The 15197-nt window shown below is 39.0% G+C and overlaps 1 pseudogene; it reads right to left on the bottom strand.

Moving 5' to 3' along the window:
- Positions 1 to 11184: 11184 nt before the first annotated feature.
- On the bottom strand, positions 11185 to 12006 carry LOC107541342 (C-type lectin domain family 10 member A pseudogene; annotated as a pseudogene).
- Between the last annotated feature and the right edge of the window lie 3191 nt (positions 12007 to 15197).

Below are 15197 nucleotides of genomic sequence, written 5' to 3'. Positions count from 1 at the left end.
CTCAATATGTGTAGACCTAATCTAAGCCTTAAGAGCAAAAACTGAGGTTTCCTGGGAAAGAAGGAATTCTGCCTCAAGGCTATATAGCATAGAAATCCCTCCTGAGTTTTCAGCCTGTCAGCCGATCCATTTTGGATTTTCCAGTCCCCACAATCACATGAGCCAATTCCCTAAAACAAGCCTATTTATATATTTTCTATTGGTTCTGTTTGTCTGGAGAATCCTTCCTGATATACACTTCATGTTCTGCTCTTTGACAGTGACGACTTATTGCAGTTGTAGGAAAATGAGCATGCACCCCCTCCTACTGCTACTGATTAATATCTATATAAGCTATTGAGCGTCCTGGGACTTGAGTTCCTCTTCTGTCAAATGGACACATTGATCCTTACCTTGCTATTCAGAATATTTAACAACTTGTATATCATGGGCTCTAACCAATCAGAATGTACACTTTTCAAAATTGAACTAGTCAATCATACTGATTTTAAAAATCAACCCTAGTTCATGGAGAAGAACCACTGTGTGTGAGCACTTATTAAAACTTCATATTCTTATTTCAAATCAGTAGTTCTCAGTGGATCATAGAAATCTGTGTTTTTAACAAATTCTCTAACGATTATGATTATTAGGCAATCTTGGGAAATGCAGAAATAATGCCCAGAACAAAGAACCTTGCCCTTGTAGATTAACTTCAAAATGGGAAGAACCAATAATAAGCAATGAATATAACTGAGTACATTAGAAAATATGCATATACAATGATAGGAAATTTAAGGGAAAAAGGTAAAACAGAGTGTTTGCATGTAGGCATTTCTATGTTGTAGCTGTTGTTGTATAGTTGCACTAATTAATTGTCTTGCATTGAGAGAATGAGAGGATCAAGTACTTTATAGTACATCAACTGGAAGGAATGTTATATATTCACTAAAACAATAAATGCAAAGTAATAAAAATAAGTGGAACAACATAGATTAGTTAAATCATGTTAAATAGAAAACATAGAACCAAATTTTTCTACATGATGATTATAACTATGTAAAAAAGTATGACAACACCAAAGGCATGATCCATGAAAGAAATAATTGATAAGCTGAATTTCATTAAAATTTTAAAAAGCTTCTGCTCTGTGAAAGACAATGTCAAGAGAATGAGAAGACAAGACACAGACTTGTAAGAAAAATATTTGCAAAAGACATATCTGATAAACAACTGTTATCCAAAGTATACAAAGAACTCTTAAAACTCAACAATAAGAAAATGAACAACCCAATTATCTGAACAGACACCTTACCAAAGGAGATATACAGATGGCAAATAAGCATATGAAATGATGCTCCACATCATATGTTATTAGGGAACTGCAAATTAAAGCAACAATGAGATACCACTACACACGTATTAGAATGGCCAAATGCAGAACACTGATACCAAATGCTGGTGAGCATGCAGAGTAACAGGAAATCTTGTTCATTGTTGGTGGGAATACAAAATGATATCGCTGCTTTGGAAGATAGTTTGGTGGTTTCTTACAAAACTAAATATACTTTTACCATATGATCCAGCAATTGTGCTCCTTGGCATTTACCTAAAAGAGCTAAAAACTTATGTCCACACAAAAATCTGCACATGGATGTTTATAGCAGCTTTATTCATAATTGCCAAAACTTGGAAGCAACCAAAGTGTCCTTCAGTAGGAAATTGGATAAATAAAGGGTGGTACATCCAGACAATGGAGTATTGTTCAACACTAAAAAGATATGAGCCATCAAGTCATAAAAAGACATGGAGGAAGCTTAAATTCATATTATTAAGTAAAATAAGCCAATCTGAAAAGGCTACCTAGTGTATGATTCCAACTATAAGACATCATAGAAAGTGCAAAATTATGGAAAAATTTAAAAAATCAGTGGTTTCCAGGAGTTGGGAGAGGGGGATAAATAGAGAACAGAAGATTTTTAGGGTAGTGAAAATATTCTGTATGATATTATAATGGTGGATACACGCCATTATACGTTTTTGTCCAAACCCATAGAATATACAACATTAGTAATGTAAACTATGAACTTAAGTGATTGTGATGTATCAATTGTAACAATGTACCACTCTGGTAGGGGATGTTGATGATAACAGAGGAGGCTATGAATTTGTGGCAGCAGCAGATACATGAGAAATCTCTGTACCTTCCTTCAATTTTGCTGTGAATCTAAGACTGCTCTAAAAATAATAGTCTTACTAAAAAAGATGTACATATGAATAATTATAGGGAGGGGTCTAGGGATATAAAAGCAATTGTGTTTAAATAATTGTTTGGAAAGGGAAGATGGCTGCACTCTGACAAAAAGCAGAGTGCCCTTGCTCCCAGCCATGGACTGGATTTACCACTAAAATACTGCATAACCCACTTGGAAAAACAAGAGAAATATACCTGAGTGGACATATTTTGAGTAAGGAACACTGAAGAAACCTCATAGAGTCTGGTAAGTGAGGGGAGTGTAGAAAGGGGGAGTCCCCCCTGAAGCCAGTGCTAGGCTGGAAGGCCTGAGAGTTAGACTGCAAAGCTCCCTCCCCTTGGAAGTGTGGACTGACATCCAAAAGCTGGGGTCTCAAACCCGGAGTGGAAGAGAAGGGAAGGAGAGCCCGTGCACAGTGGGCAGAGGGAGCCAGGAGAACAGTGTACCTGTGTGGAGTGGGCCGCACCTTCCCAGTGAAACAATGCACCTAATGGCTGCAGCTGGGACAGAAGTCTTTCACCTCCGGTGCTGACTGCAGGAAAGGCTGTCCCACAGGGCGTGGCTTCTGAATAGAAAGGGGCCAGAGGGCTGCACTCAGCAGCCACCTAGAGGGACCCTCTGCTTTCCTGTAGGGCACTGTGTAGAACCCAAGAAAGCACTTGAATTGTGTGGTGTGGGGAGGGGAAAGAGAACCATCCCACCTCCAGAGAGGGACCAGAGCTGCCAGCAGGGTGAATATGGACTTCAGCCTCCAGAGCTACTGATGGGGTGAATCTGAGATTTTGGACCTGCTCTGATGGGAGCCAGGATAGCTGGCAAGGAGCTGCCTCACCTTTACTGAGATCAGCTGTGCAGGGGACCTGGTTGAGGCTGACTTTGTGACCCCTCCTGCTTGGTTCTGAGGTGTGGGGGTACCAGGACCTCGCAAGGTGGGTTCTCTGCCTGTTGGTTGCTTTGTGCGTTTTTGAGTTTTTGATTGCTCAGGGGGAGATGAGTTTTTCATTGCAATGAGGAGACAGACTAGTGAAAGCTGGGATTTGTTTCTACATTGTGGAGAGTTTGAATTGAGTGCGCTGTGAGATAAGCAAACCAGATCTGGGAAAGGAGGGGCAGAGCATGCCTACCTCTCCAGCAGGCTAAGAGCACCACCCCAAACAGGAAAGGGGCTGGTTCAGCTCACTAAAACCCCAGATATACCCCACAGCTCACAAGAAGACATTATAAGAATAAGACTCTCAAGGACTATTGTTTGGGAACTGGAGGAAAAGCTGAAAACCCTTGCTGGGCTGGGCAGGCAAAGTGCTCACTTGAATCTTTTTCAATCAAACTCACTAAGCCCAGGCCACTGAAACTGCCCATACAGAAAGGGTAACAGACTGAATTCAATCTGAACCTGCAGCAATGGGGAACCAGAGTTGGAGGATAGTGTAAAGACTGAGGAGTTGGCTTTGAAGCAGAGACTAACTTCCCCTCTGTAAGTGCCTGACAGTGAAACCTCTAAGTAAGGGGAGCAATTGCCCGAGCTACACTAGCTGGCCTACACCCTAAAGACTCTCTTCAGAAGACCCTGGAGTAAGACCAGGCAACCAAAGGGGGAGGTAAAATAGCGGACAGGTAGAGGTGGACACAGAGAGCCTCAGCCCAGCCAACCACTTAAGGACACCAGTCAAACCTAGACAGCTCCTGACATTAGGTGACACACAAGTACTTCCCAGGAGAACCAAAATCAGCATACAAAACAGTGAGCCTCAGACAACAGAAGCTGCCCATATGAAACTCACTCAATTGGTTTTTTTTTTTTTTTTTTTAGAAAAAAGTAAAAGAAAAAAAAATTATTTTTAAATTTTTCAATTGTTTTAATTAATTTTTTAAAATTTGCTTTCTCTTGCTTTGTTTTTTGTTTGTTTTGCTTACTTTTGTTTTCTTTTTTTTCTATTATCAAGATTTTCTTGATATTCTCTGCTTTATTGCTGGGATATTATCATTATAACCAATAAGTTTATTGCTTTTCTCTATTGTTTCCCCCATATCTCTTATTGGACACCTCTCTGCTCTTGCTTTATATCTCTCTGTCTTCTTATCCCAATGGGCATAACTTCCTTTTTTTCTTTTCTTTGCTTTTTCTCCCTTTTATTCTCTGTCTTCCTGGCTTTTAGTTTATTTGTTTGTTCCTGTTTCTCTCTATTTAAATGTGTGTGTTTTTTTATTTTTTAACTATTTTTCCTATTTCTACTCTCTACCTTTAAGTTTTTGCTCACCCTTCTTTATTTTCAAAATCTTTTCTCTGCCCTTTTTATCTCCCAGAAGTTTCTCTATTTTTTACCTTTAATCTTATTTTATTATTATTATTATTTTACTATTAACAAAAATGTCTTCCTCTCTCTCTCTCTGTCTCTCTCTTTCTCTCTCTCACTCTTTGCTTTAGTATTTGTGTTCTCCCTTCGCTCTTCCAATTCTACTTTCTCTTGGGTTGTTTTCATTGTGATTGTCAGGATATTATGTAAGTTCCTATTTGTTTCTTGACAGTTTGCTTGTGTTTTGTTTTGCTTTACCAGCACCTATACAACAGCTCATACAACGTGGTTGTGTCTGATCTTCAAAGTTAGCCAACCTGAGAGGAGTGTCCTACCATGAACAGATCAAAAACAATTTAGACACAATCACAAGAGGAGAGCCCAAAGAACCCACAAAAAGGACACCCAAAAATGAAAACACCTAGAGGAAATAGCTCAGAAGTATAAGAACACATTTCTGAGTCCCAGTGGACATACACTACAAAATCCCACCCCACAAGACTGGGAGACAAAAAATATATCTAATATATAGATACTAAGAGTCACTAAATTTGGGGCACAAAGAAACAACCCCCAAACTAAATAAAAGAAAAAATCGCCAGAAAAAGACCTTAGCAAGATGGAGTTCAGCAAATTATCAGAAATAGAATTCAGAGTAATGGTTATAAAGATGTTCAAGGAAAATAATGAGAACCACAAGACACTTAATGGGAAGATTCAGAAACTTAGTGAAAGCAGCATGAAAAAAGATAAATAAGAACCAAGCAAAAATGAAGAATATTATATCTGATATCCAGAATACGCTAGAAGAAATTAAAAGCAGGCTCAATGAAGCAGAGGATAGAATAAGTGAATTAGAATATAAGATAGAAAGAAACATTCAATCAGAGCAGCAAAAAGAAAAAAACACTTAAAAAGCATGAGGACAATCTAAGGGAACTGTGGGACAACATGAATCAAAACAACATTTGCATCATGAGGGTCCCCAGAGAGTGAGGAAAGTGAGCAATGCATAGAGAACCTGGTAGAGGAAATAATGACAGAAAACTTTCTTATAATGTTAAAGAAGAAACCCACACAAGTTCAGGAAGCACAGAGGGTCCCAAACAAGAGGAACCCAAAGAGACCCACTCTAAGATACATCATAATTAAAATGGCAAATGTTAAGGACAAAGAGAATATTAAGCGCTGCAAGAGAGAGAGAGACAAGCAGTGACCTACAAGGGAGCCCCCATAAGGCTGACAGCAGATTTCTCAACAGAAACACTTCAGGCCAGAAGGGATTGGCATAAAGTTCTCAAAGTAATGAAAAGCAAGAACCTGCAACCAAGACTGCTTTATCCAGCAAGGCTATCATTTAAAATTGAGGGTGAAATAAAGAGCTTCCCAGAAAAAGAAGGCTAAAGAAGTTCAGTACCACCAAACCAGTATTGCAAGAAATGCTAATAAGACTGCTTTAAGAAGAGGAATATTGAGAGAATGGTACATCAGCATAAAGGGGAAAATGGCATTAAATAAGTACATATCAATAATAACCTTAAATGTAAATGGAATAAATGTTCCAATCAAAAGACATAGGGTAGCTGAATGGTTAAGAAAACAGGACCCATATATATGCTGTCCACAAGAGACCCACCTGAGAACAAAAGATTCACGCAGGCTGAAAGTGAAGGGATGGAAAAAAATATTACACACAAATGGAAACAAAAAACAGGTGGAGTAGCAATATTTATATATGACAAAATAAACTTCAAAATAAAGACATAACAAAAGAGAAAGAAACTCACTACATAATACTAAAGGGAGCAATCCAACAGGAGGAAATAACCCTTATAAATATATATGCACCCAATACAGGAGCACCTAAATATATAAAAAAATTCTTGTTGGACTTTAAGGGGGAGATCAACAGCAACACAATCATAGTGGGGGACTTTAAAACCCCACTGTTGCCCAGCTGGGCATGGCTCAGTGGTTGAGCATCGACCTAGGATCCAGATCTAGGTTCGATTCCTGGTCAGGGCACATGCCTAGGTTGAGGGCTTGATCCCCAGTCAGGGGCATGCAGGTGGCAGCTGATCAATGACGACTCTCTCATCATTGATGTTTCTGTTTCTCTCTCTTTCTCTCTCTCCCTCTTCCTTCCTCTCTCTGAAATTAATAAAGATATATTTAAAAAAACACACACACAAACACAAAAACCCACTTTCATCATTGGTCAGATCAAAACAAAATATCAACAGGGAAACAGACCAAAATTGACACACTAGCTCTAATAGATTAAATTGACATTTGCAGAACATTTCATCCCAAAGCAGCAGAATACACATTCTTCTCAAGTGCACATGAAAAATTCTCAAAGATAGACCACATGTTAGGACACAAAACAAGTCTCTACAAATTCAAGAAGATTGAAATCATATCAAGCATCTTCTCAGATCACAATGAAATGAAGGTAGAAATCAACCAATTTAAAAAAACACACAAAAATATTCGAACACATGGGGGCTAAATAGAATGTTATTAAACATTAAATGGGTTACCAATGAGATCAAAGAAGAAATAAAAAACTCAAAGAAAAATGAAAATGAACAGACAACAACCCAAAATCTATGGGACATAGTGAAAGCAGTTCTCAGAGTAAAGTTCATAGCATTACAAGCATACGTCAAGAAACAAGAAAAAGCTCTAATAAACCATCTAACACAACAACTAATAGTATTCTAAAGAGAACAGCAAGAAAAGCCCTGAAGAAGTAGAAGGAAAGAAATAATAAAGAGCAGAGCAGAAATTAATGATATAGAGACTAAATAAAAAACATTAAAAAAACCACAGTAAAATAAATCAATGAAACCAAGAGCTGGTTCTTTGGAAAAATAAATAACATTGATGAAATGTGAGCCAAACTCACCAAGAAACAAAGAGAGAGGACCCAAATAAATACAATCAGAAATGAAAGAGGCAATATAACAACTGACGAACAGAAATACAAGGGATTATAAGAAAATACTATGAGCAACTATATGACAACAAACTGGACAACCTGGGTGAAATGGACAAATTACTAGAAGCATACAATCTTTCAAAGCTGAATCAGGAAGAATCAGAAAACTTGAATAGGCCTATAACAACTAGTGGAATTGAAGCAGTAATAAAAAAAATCCCAGCAAAAACCTTCGGGACCAGATGGATTTACAGGCAAGTTTTACAAAACATTCAAAGAAGAATTAACACCTATCCTCCTCAAACTGTTCCAGAAAATAAAATAGGAGGGAAAACTCCCAAGCTCCTTTTTGAAGCTAGCATCATCCTAATCCCAAAACCAGATAAAGACACTACAGGGAAAGAAAATTATAGGCCAATGATGAACATAGATGCAAAAACCCTCCACAAAATACTAGCAAACCAGATCCAGCAATACATTAAAAACATCATACGCCACAACCAAGCTGGATTTATTTTGGGGATACAAGGCTGGTATAATACTCGCAAATTAATAAAGGTGATACACCACATAAACCAAATGAAGGACAACAATCATATGATCATGGTAATAGATGCAGAAAAAGCATTCGACAAAGTCCAGCACCCATTTTTGATAAAAACTCTCAGCAAAGTGGGAGTAGAGGGAACATACCTCAACAGAATAAAGAGCATATACGACAGACCTACAGGCAACATCATATTCAATGAGCAAAACTAACATCATTTTCCTTAAAAACAGGAACAAGACAGGGATGTCTGCTTTCACTACTCTTACTCAACATAGTACGGGAAGTCCTTACCACAGCCTTCAGAGAGGAAGAAAACATAAAAGACATCCAAATAGGAAAGGAGGAAGTAAAACTGTCATTATTTGCAGATGACATGATATTGTATATAGAAAACCCTAAAGACTCCATAAAAGTACTACTAGATTTGATAAATGAATTTGGCAAGGTAGCTAGATACAAAATTAACATCCAAAAATCGACGGCATTTTATACACCAACAATGAACTCTCAGAAAGAGAAACTAAAAAAGCAATACCCTTTACCATTGCAACTAAAAAAATAAGATACCTAGGAATAAATTTAACCAAGGATTAAAAAGTCTTGTACTTGGAAAACTACAGGACACTGAAAAAAGAAGCAGAGGAAGATATAAACAAGTGGGAGAATATACCATGTTCATGGATTGGAAGAATTAATATCATTAAAACATCCATACTACCCAAAGCAATCTATAAATTCAATGCAATTCCTATTAAAATACCAAGAGCATATTTCACAGAGTAGAAAAATTATTCCAAAAATTTATATGGAGCCAAAAAAGACCTCAAATAGCCACAGCAATCTTGAGAAAGAACAGAGTTGGAGGGATTACTTTACTGGATATCAAACTATCCTACAAAGCCTTTTAATCAAAACAGCCTGGTATTGGTACAACGACAGACATATAGATCAATGAAACAGAACAGAGATCCCAGAAATAGACCCACACCATTATGGTCAGTTAATATTTGACAAAGGAGGCAAGAGTATACAATGGAGTAGAGACAGTCTCTTCAATAAATGGTGATGGGAAAGTTTGACAGGTAAATGCAAAAATATGAAACTAAATCACCATCTTACTCCATACACAAGAATAAATTCAAAATGGATAAAAGACTTAAATGTAGGTGACAAAACCATAAAAATCCTGGAAGAAAGCATAGGCAGTAAAGTCACAGACATATCGTGTAGTGGTATTTTCACCAATACATCTCCTAGGGCAAGAGAAACTAAAGAAAAAATAAACAAATGGGACTACATCAAACTAAAAAGCTTCTGCACAGCAAAAAAAAAATCATCCTCACAATACAAAGAAACCCCACGGTATGGGAAAACATATTTACCAAAGATGCATCTGATAAGGGGCTAATTTCCAAAGTGTACAAAGAACTCATACAACTCAACACCAGGAAGAGAAACAATCCAATTAAAAAATGGGCAAAGGACCTTCATAGACACTTTTCCAAAGAAGACATACAGATGGCCAAGAGACATATGAAAAAAATACTCAACATCACTAACCATCAGAGAGATGCAAATTAAAACCACAATGACGTATCACTTCACACCTGTCAGAATGGCTGCCATCAACAAATCAACAAATGACATGTGCTGGCAAAAATGTGGAGAAAGGGGAAACCCGGTACACTGTTGGTGGGAATGGAGACCAATGCAAGCACCAAGGAAAACAGTAGAGGTTCCTCAAAAAATTAAAAATGGAACTGCCTTTCAACCCAGTGATCCCACTTCTAGGAATATATCCTAAGAATCCTGAAACAGTAATCAGAAAGAATATATGCACCCCTATGTTCATAGCAGCACAATTTACAATAGGTAAGATCTGGAAACAGCCCAAGTGCCCATTAGTAGATGAGTGGATAAAAAGCTGGGGGACATGTACACCATGGAGTACTATGCAGCTGTAAAAAAGAAGGATCTCTTACCCTATGAGACAGCATGGATGGACCTGGAGATGATTATGCTAAGCAAAATCAGCCAGTCAGAGAAGGACAAATATCACATGATCTCACTTATATGTGGAATCTAATGAACACAATAAACTGATGGGTAAAGTAGAACCAGAGGCATGGAAACATGGAACACACTGACAAACCTCAGAAGGAAGGGGGTGGGGGTGGGAAAAGATTAACCAAAGAACTTATATGCATATATACATTGCCCAAAAACAGACAATAAGGTGGTGAAGGCCTGGGGCAGGGCAGGAACCAGGTGGTGGGGGGTAATGGGGAGAAAAAAGGGGGATATCTGTAGTACTCAACAATAAAATATTTTTTAAAAGACATAAGAATCAAGTACTAATACATGCTACAACATGGATGAACTTCGAAAACATTATTCTAAGTGAAAGAAGCCAGTCACAAAAGACCACATATATGATTCCATTTATATGAAGTGTCCAGAATAGGTCAATCTATAGAGACAGAACATATATTTTTAGTTGCTGCTAGTGACTAGAGGGCAGGGAAAATGGGGAGTGACTGCTAATGGGTCTGGGATTTTTTTATGGGGTGATGGAAATGGTCTAAAATTGTGCTAATTGTTGTACAACTCTGAGAATAAACTAAAAAACACTGAGTTGTACACTGTAAATGGATGAATTGTATGGTATGTGAATTATAATCTAAAAATTATAATCTAACAAAAAACTGTTACAAAAAAGTTCTGGTTAAAATTTAAAATAATGTAACAAAAGTCCCTCTGAACAGAGTTCTGAAGGAGTAGGGAATTAAGCAGGTAAGAGTCTAAAATCTGGAAATCAGGACTGTGTCTTTTTTTTTTTTTTTTCCGTATCTTTCTCTTCTTTTTACTCTAAAAAAAGTTGACAATAATAACCTGCAAATTGCAGAAAGGGGCGTGGTTTTTAATCTACCCAGCCCATCAAACATCATTTTGCATTCCTCAGACATCATCCTCTCCCCTTCCCTTAAAATCCTAGATGAAAATTCCGAAGATGATGCAAGAGGCCCCAGAAAAAAGAATTCCAATCCAGGTTCCCTCAGCAGGTGAGTGAAGGCATTCAGAAAATAAATTAGGGGAGAGGAGGCTCCTAGCTGGCCCTGTTCAGGTCTGTCCAGCAGACCCAGTGGAAGGGCCTTATGCATGTTACTGTTCCATCGTCCTCAGACACCCTGAGCCAATGGGAGTACCAATTGCCTGGCTGCCCTGTACTCCAATTCTGGAAGCCTGTCTCATATTCTGTCCCATCCACCCATGTCCAGGGACCATGTTAGTCAGTGAAGCCAATCCAGGTGTCCACAGATCATGTGTGTTGCTCGAGAAATTTCTGCTCCTCCCAGGAGCTGACCGCCACCAGGTGAGCATTCTGCAGCTGGCAGTATTTCTCAGCCTAGGGCCAGGTCAGTCCAGAGGAAGAGATCCAGTAGCAGCTGCCTTCATGCTCCAGCAGGTACTTTGAGAATCATTGCTCTTGAGAGCAGCCATCTGGCAATTCAGGGAGTTCAGGTCTTTGGACAGTTGTTGGACTCTCAGGAGTATTTCAGAATAACCTGCTTGAAGTTCCTGCTGCTCTTTCTCCAGTGTGCTCTCCAGAGAAAACACCTTGTCATTCAAGCTACTGGCTGCTTGCAGTTCTTGCTCCTGGGTTTCCACTACAGCTTTCAGAGATGCTATTGTTTCTTGCAAACTGCCATCCTGGGAGTGCAGTGCCTGGACCTCAGCCACTGTGTTTGAAGTGAAGTTGCTGAAAGTTGTTCTCAGGGTCTCCAGGTCCCTCTGAATCTTGACATTTTTGGATCCAATCACACAGATGCCGTCCATCAGTAGAAGGCTGAAGCCCAGGGAGAGTAGGAGGGTAAAAGGTCCAGAGCAGAGACACTGCAGGAAGGCTTTGAGAGGAGGTGGCCCATTTCTAAATCCCTGGCTTTTCTTCTCACTCTCCAAGGACTGGAGGTCTTCATGCTTCATTGACGTCCTTGGACCAACTCTGAGGCTGTCAGAGCTGAAATGGAGGCAGGGCCAGTGACCAGGCTGGGGCTGGAGTTGGGGGGGCAGGGGAGGCTGGGACTAGGCTGGAGCCCAGGATTGTGTCTTTTAAACTGCTGCAGGGCACATGTTTAATAAAGTTCTGTATGTAGCCAATGTTAAAGGCAATCACAATAAAAATGATGGAAAGCTCTTGGAGCCAAATAATTAATCAATTTGCAACTACGTGGAAGAGAAGATGTTATAAAACCATTGACATCTCCAAGAGTGTAAGCATTTGAGAGGCCTGTCAAATTGTTTTTTGCAGGGTCCTTGAGACTCAGTGGGGAAATTGCTTTTTCTAGAGATGCCCTGGAGTTCAAATAGCTGACAACCAGGCCTAGAAAAATTAGAACTGCTCTGAATATCCTCCAAATTTCAGCATACCTGAAACCATACCAGGGCTCAGGACCCAACTATAGGATCACAGAACTCTCTTGCTTTCTGCAAATACCTTAGGACTGCTAACAAGGGCATCGTATTTGGGGTCAGTTTTTGAGACTAAAGTCCTGATCTCTGTACCTTGTGGAAAAACCAAGGGGCATTTTTTTTTCAATGATTTCCCCCCCCAATAAAATCCCAAAGTCTGATTGTGATCCAAATCTATGGGGTTCATCTAGAAGCAAATGGCTGCGGGGATCATTGACTCTGTTTGATAACATAATGAGTAAATTGTTAGATAGACTAAATCTGCACGTTAGCCAGGTTTGAATTTGGCCTTGCATAAAACTGAAACTAAATAAGAAACATGCTTTAAACTTCATGGTGTAAATATCTGTCAGGATTCTAGTCTAATTCAAATAATTTTCACCAATGGGTTAAATATAAACCTATAGCAATTTGATTTCTCTGCTGATAGGAGTAGGGTGGTTGATCAGAGAATCAGTATTATTTATATTTGTTCCCCCAAACCTTAATTGTGTAAAACACATATATTGTGCTTTATGGAATAGATTCATTCCCACAAATGTCCACATGTAAGATCAAAACTAAAAAAGCATTTAAAATGAATTTTAGGGTCCTCATTATGAAAATCACAGATGGGTTTTCATGGGGGAAGGTTCTTCTAACAAACTTGAAAATTTTTGCAAAGATACTAACATACAGTGGTCTGTTGAGTAGTGTAAAGAATACAGCTCAACTTTTGGTGCTGCTAACTGTAAGCTGCATTTAGTAGCTGTCTTCCCATCCTAAGAACTCTGTTACAGCCAAGCCAGTCCAATTCAGGTCTCCTCAAGGATTCTTAAACATACTGATAGTAAAAGATCTGACTGCTTAATTTGGAAGGTCCTAGGTGGTGTTCCTGTGGTTAAGTTAGCAGGAAGGGCTTCAACACCACTTTTATTAGAAGGACTCTATATTAGGCTGCCAAAATTACAATGCAGTGGTTCTCAAATTTCAGAGGGCATGTTGAAAATGCAGATTCTTGGGCCCCATGCTCAGAGAGTCTGATTCAGTAGGTCAGAAATGTGTATTTTTAAGTAATCCTCAATAAGGATTCTGATGCAGGAATTCCAGGCACAACACTTTGAGAAATACTTAAAATGATAGACTCAATCAATGTTGGAACTCCTGCATGGTCTCTAATAATAGCTAACATTCATTGAGCCTTTTACTATATTTCACACCCTGTCCAAAGCATATTTTATATATTGTCAGTATTTCTTACCATCCCATGAGGTATATACAATTATCCTCATTTTACAGATATGGAAACTGGGGCACAGAGATATTAAATAACTTGTCCTAAGGCCTACAGCTAGTAAGTAGCAGTTTTGTTCTTGAACCTACACACATAACCACTATGTATTGCTTAGTTCTGAAGGGGGACATGGATGAGGCATTATAGCATCCACTACAGAAGGACTGGACTCTGATATAACCCTAGCCAGGAGTCACATCCTGTGATCCTATGGCTTTAGGGGACTGGTAAAGTCACTGCTTCCTGCTCTGTCAAGGGGCATCTTTAGTGAGTATCCCTGCAGTAGTGCTGCCTTGGGATGCCATTCTTCATGGCCACTGGCTACTCCAAATATCTGAAAGACCTTGACTGACAAGTCCAGCTAATCCACCATCCTTCTTTAAGCTTCCACTTATATCCAGTAGTCTCTGTGGGGTCTCCCAGCCCAGTAACCTTCCAAGTAGATATCAGGGCCTTGAGTTCTACCATAGGCCTCTGCAGACTTAATCTGGATACAGCTGTACCTTGTCTAATCTTGGAAAGCAGGAATTTGTGAATATTCTGGAGATCTGACCCTGTCCCCTCCATTACATTAAGAGCATTTTGACTTAAGAGAGTGCTACAGGCAAAGCAATGAAGTGTCTCTCAGATACACAATTTTATAATGTTGTGTTGCCCCCTGGTGGTCATTCCGCTGATGTGCAAAATAGAACCCAGGAATTTGATTAATAAACTACTTACCCGGGAAAAGACATCTTTAAAGCAGGTTTGTTTTTTTACCCCTGCCCCTTGGAAATAAAGAAAAAATGTCAAAGTTTCAGTTTAGGTTATCTTTAAATGAATTATTCCTCCCCTGGAAAGTCTTCTATCACTCTTCTAAGCCCCAACTCAGATGTCTCCTCTCTAAGAAGCCTTCCCAAGCAATCTAACAGTCAACCCCTCCTTCTTTTGGGCTGCCCTTAAACAGTGCTGTGTCCTTCCAGCCATAGCCTGCATTGCACTTAGGTGAACTGATTGCTTTGTGGTGTGTTTGACTTGGCTGAGCTCCTTCGAGGTAAGACCTTGTATTTATGTTTTGTTTTCCTTGGTCTGTACTTAATGTCCCCCAAAAGTATTGTGGGGCTATTCTAACCATTCATGTCACTCTACTTCCTACCTTTTAAGTATTTCTGGATCTCCCACACAATTCATGTGAAGGTCTCTTCTACCTCTTAAGATTTTATTCTAACTGCACAGAAACACATGCACACATACTTTCAATTTTACTAAAACAATGTAACGCAAATAGCCCATGATTAAGCAAAATATATACAAATATAGATTTTTCAAATAAAGTGTGAGAGGTCATGGTTTATAAAAGACATCAACTTGGGGTTGCTTTAACCAAAATCCTAAAATATTAAGATTAAAAGGGACTTGGTCCACCTTCCCTCCCAAGACAAGAATCCTTTTG

The sequence above is a fragment of the Miniopterus natalensis genome, chromosome X (assembly GCF_054644295.1).
Source record: "Miniopterus natalensis isolate mMinNat1 chromosome X, mMinNat1.hap1, whole genome shotgun sequence".
NCBI classification, from domain to species: Eukaryota; Metazoa; Chordata; class Mammalia; order Chiroptera; family Miniopteridae; genus Miniopterus; species Miniopterus natalensis.
This window is presented reverse-complemented; position numbering and strand designations above follow the sequence as displayed.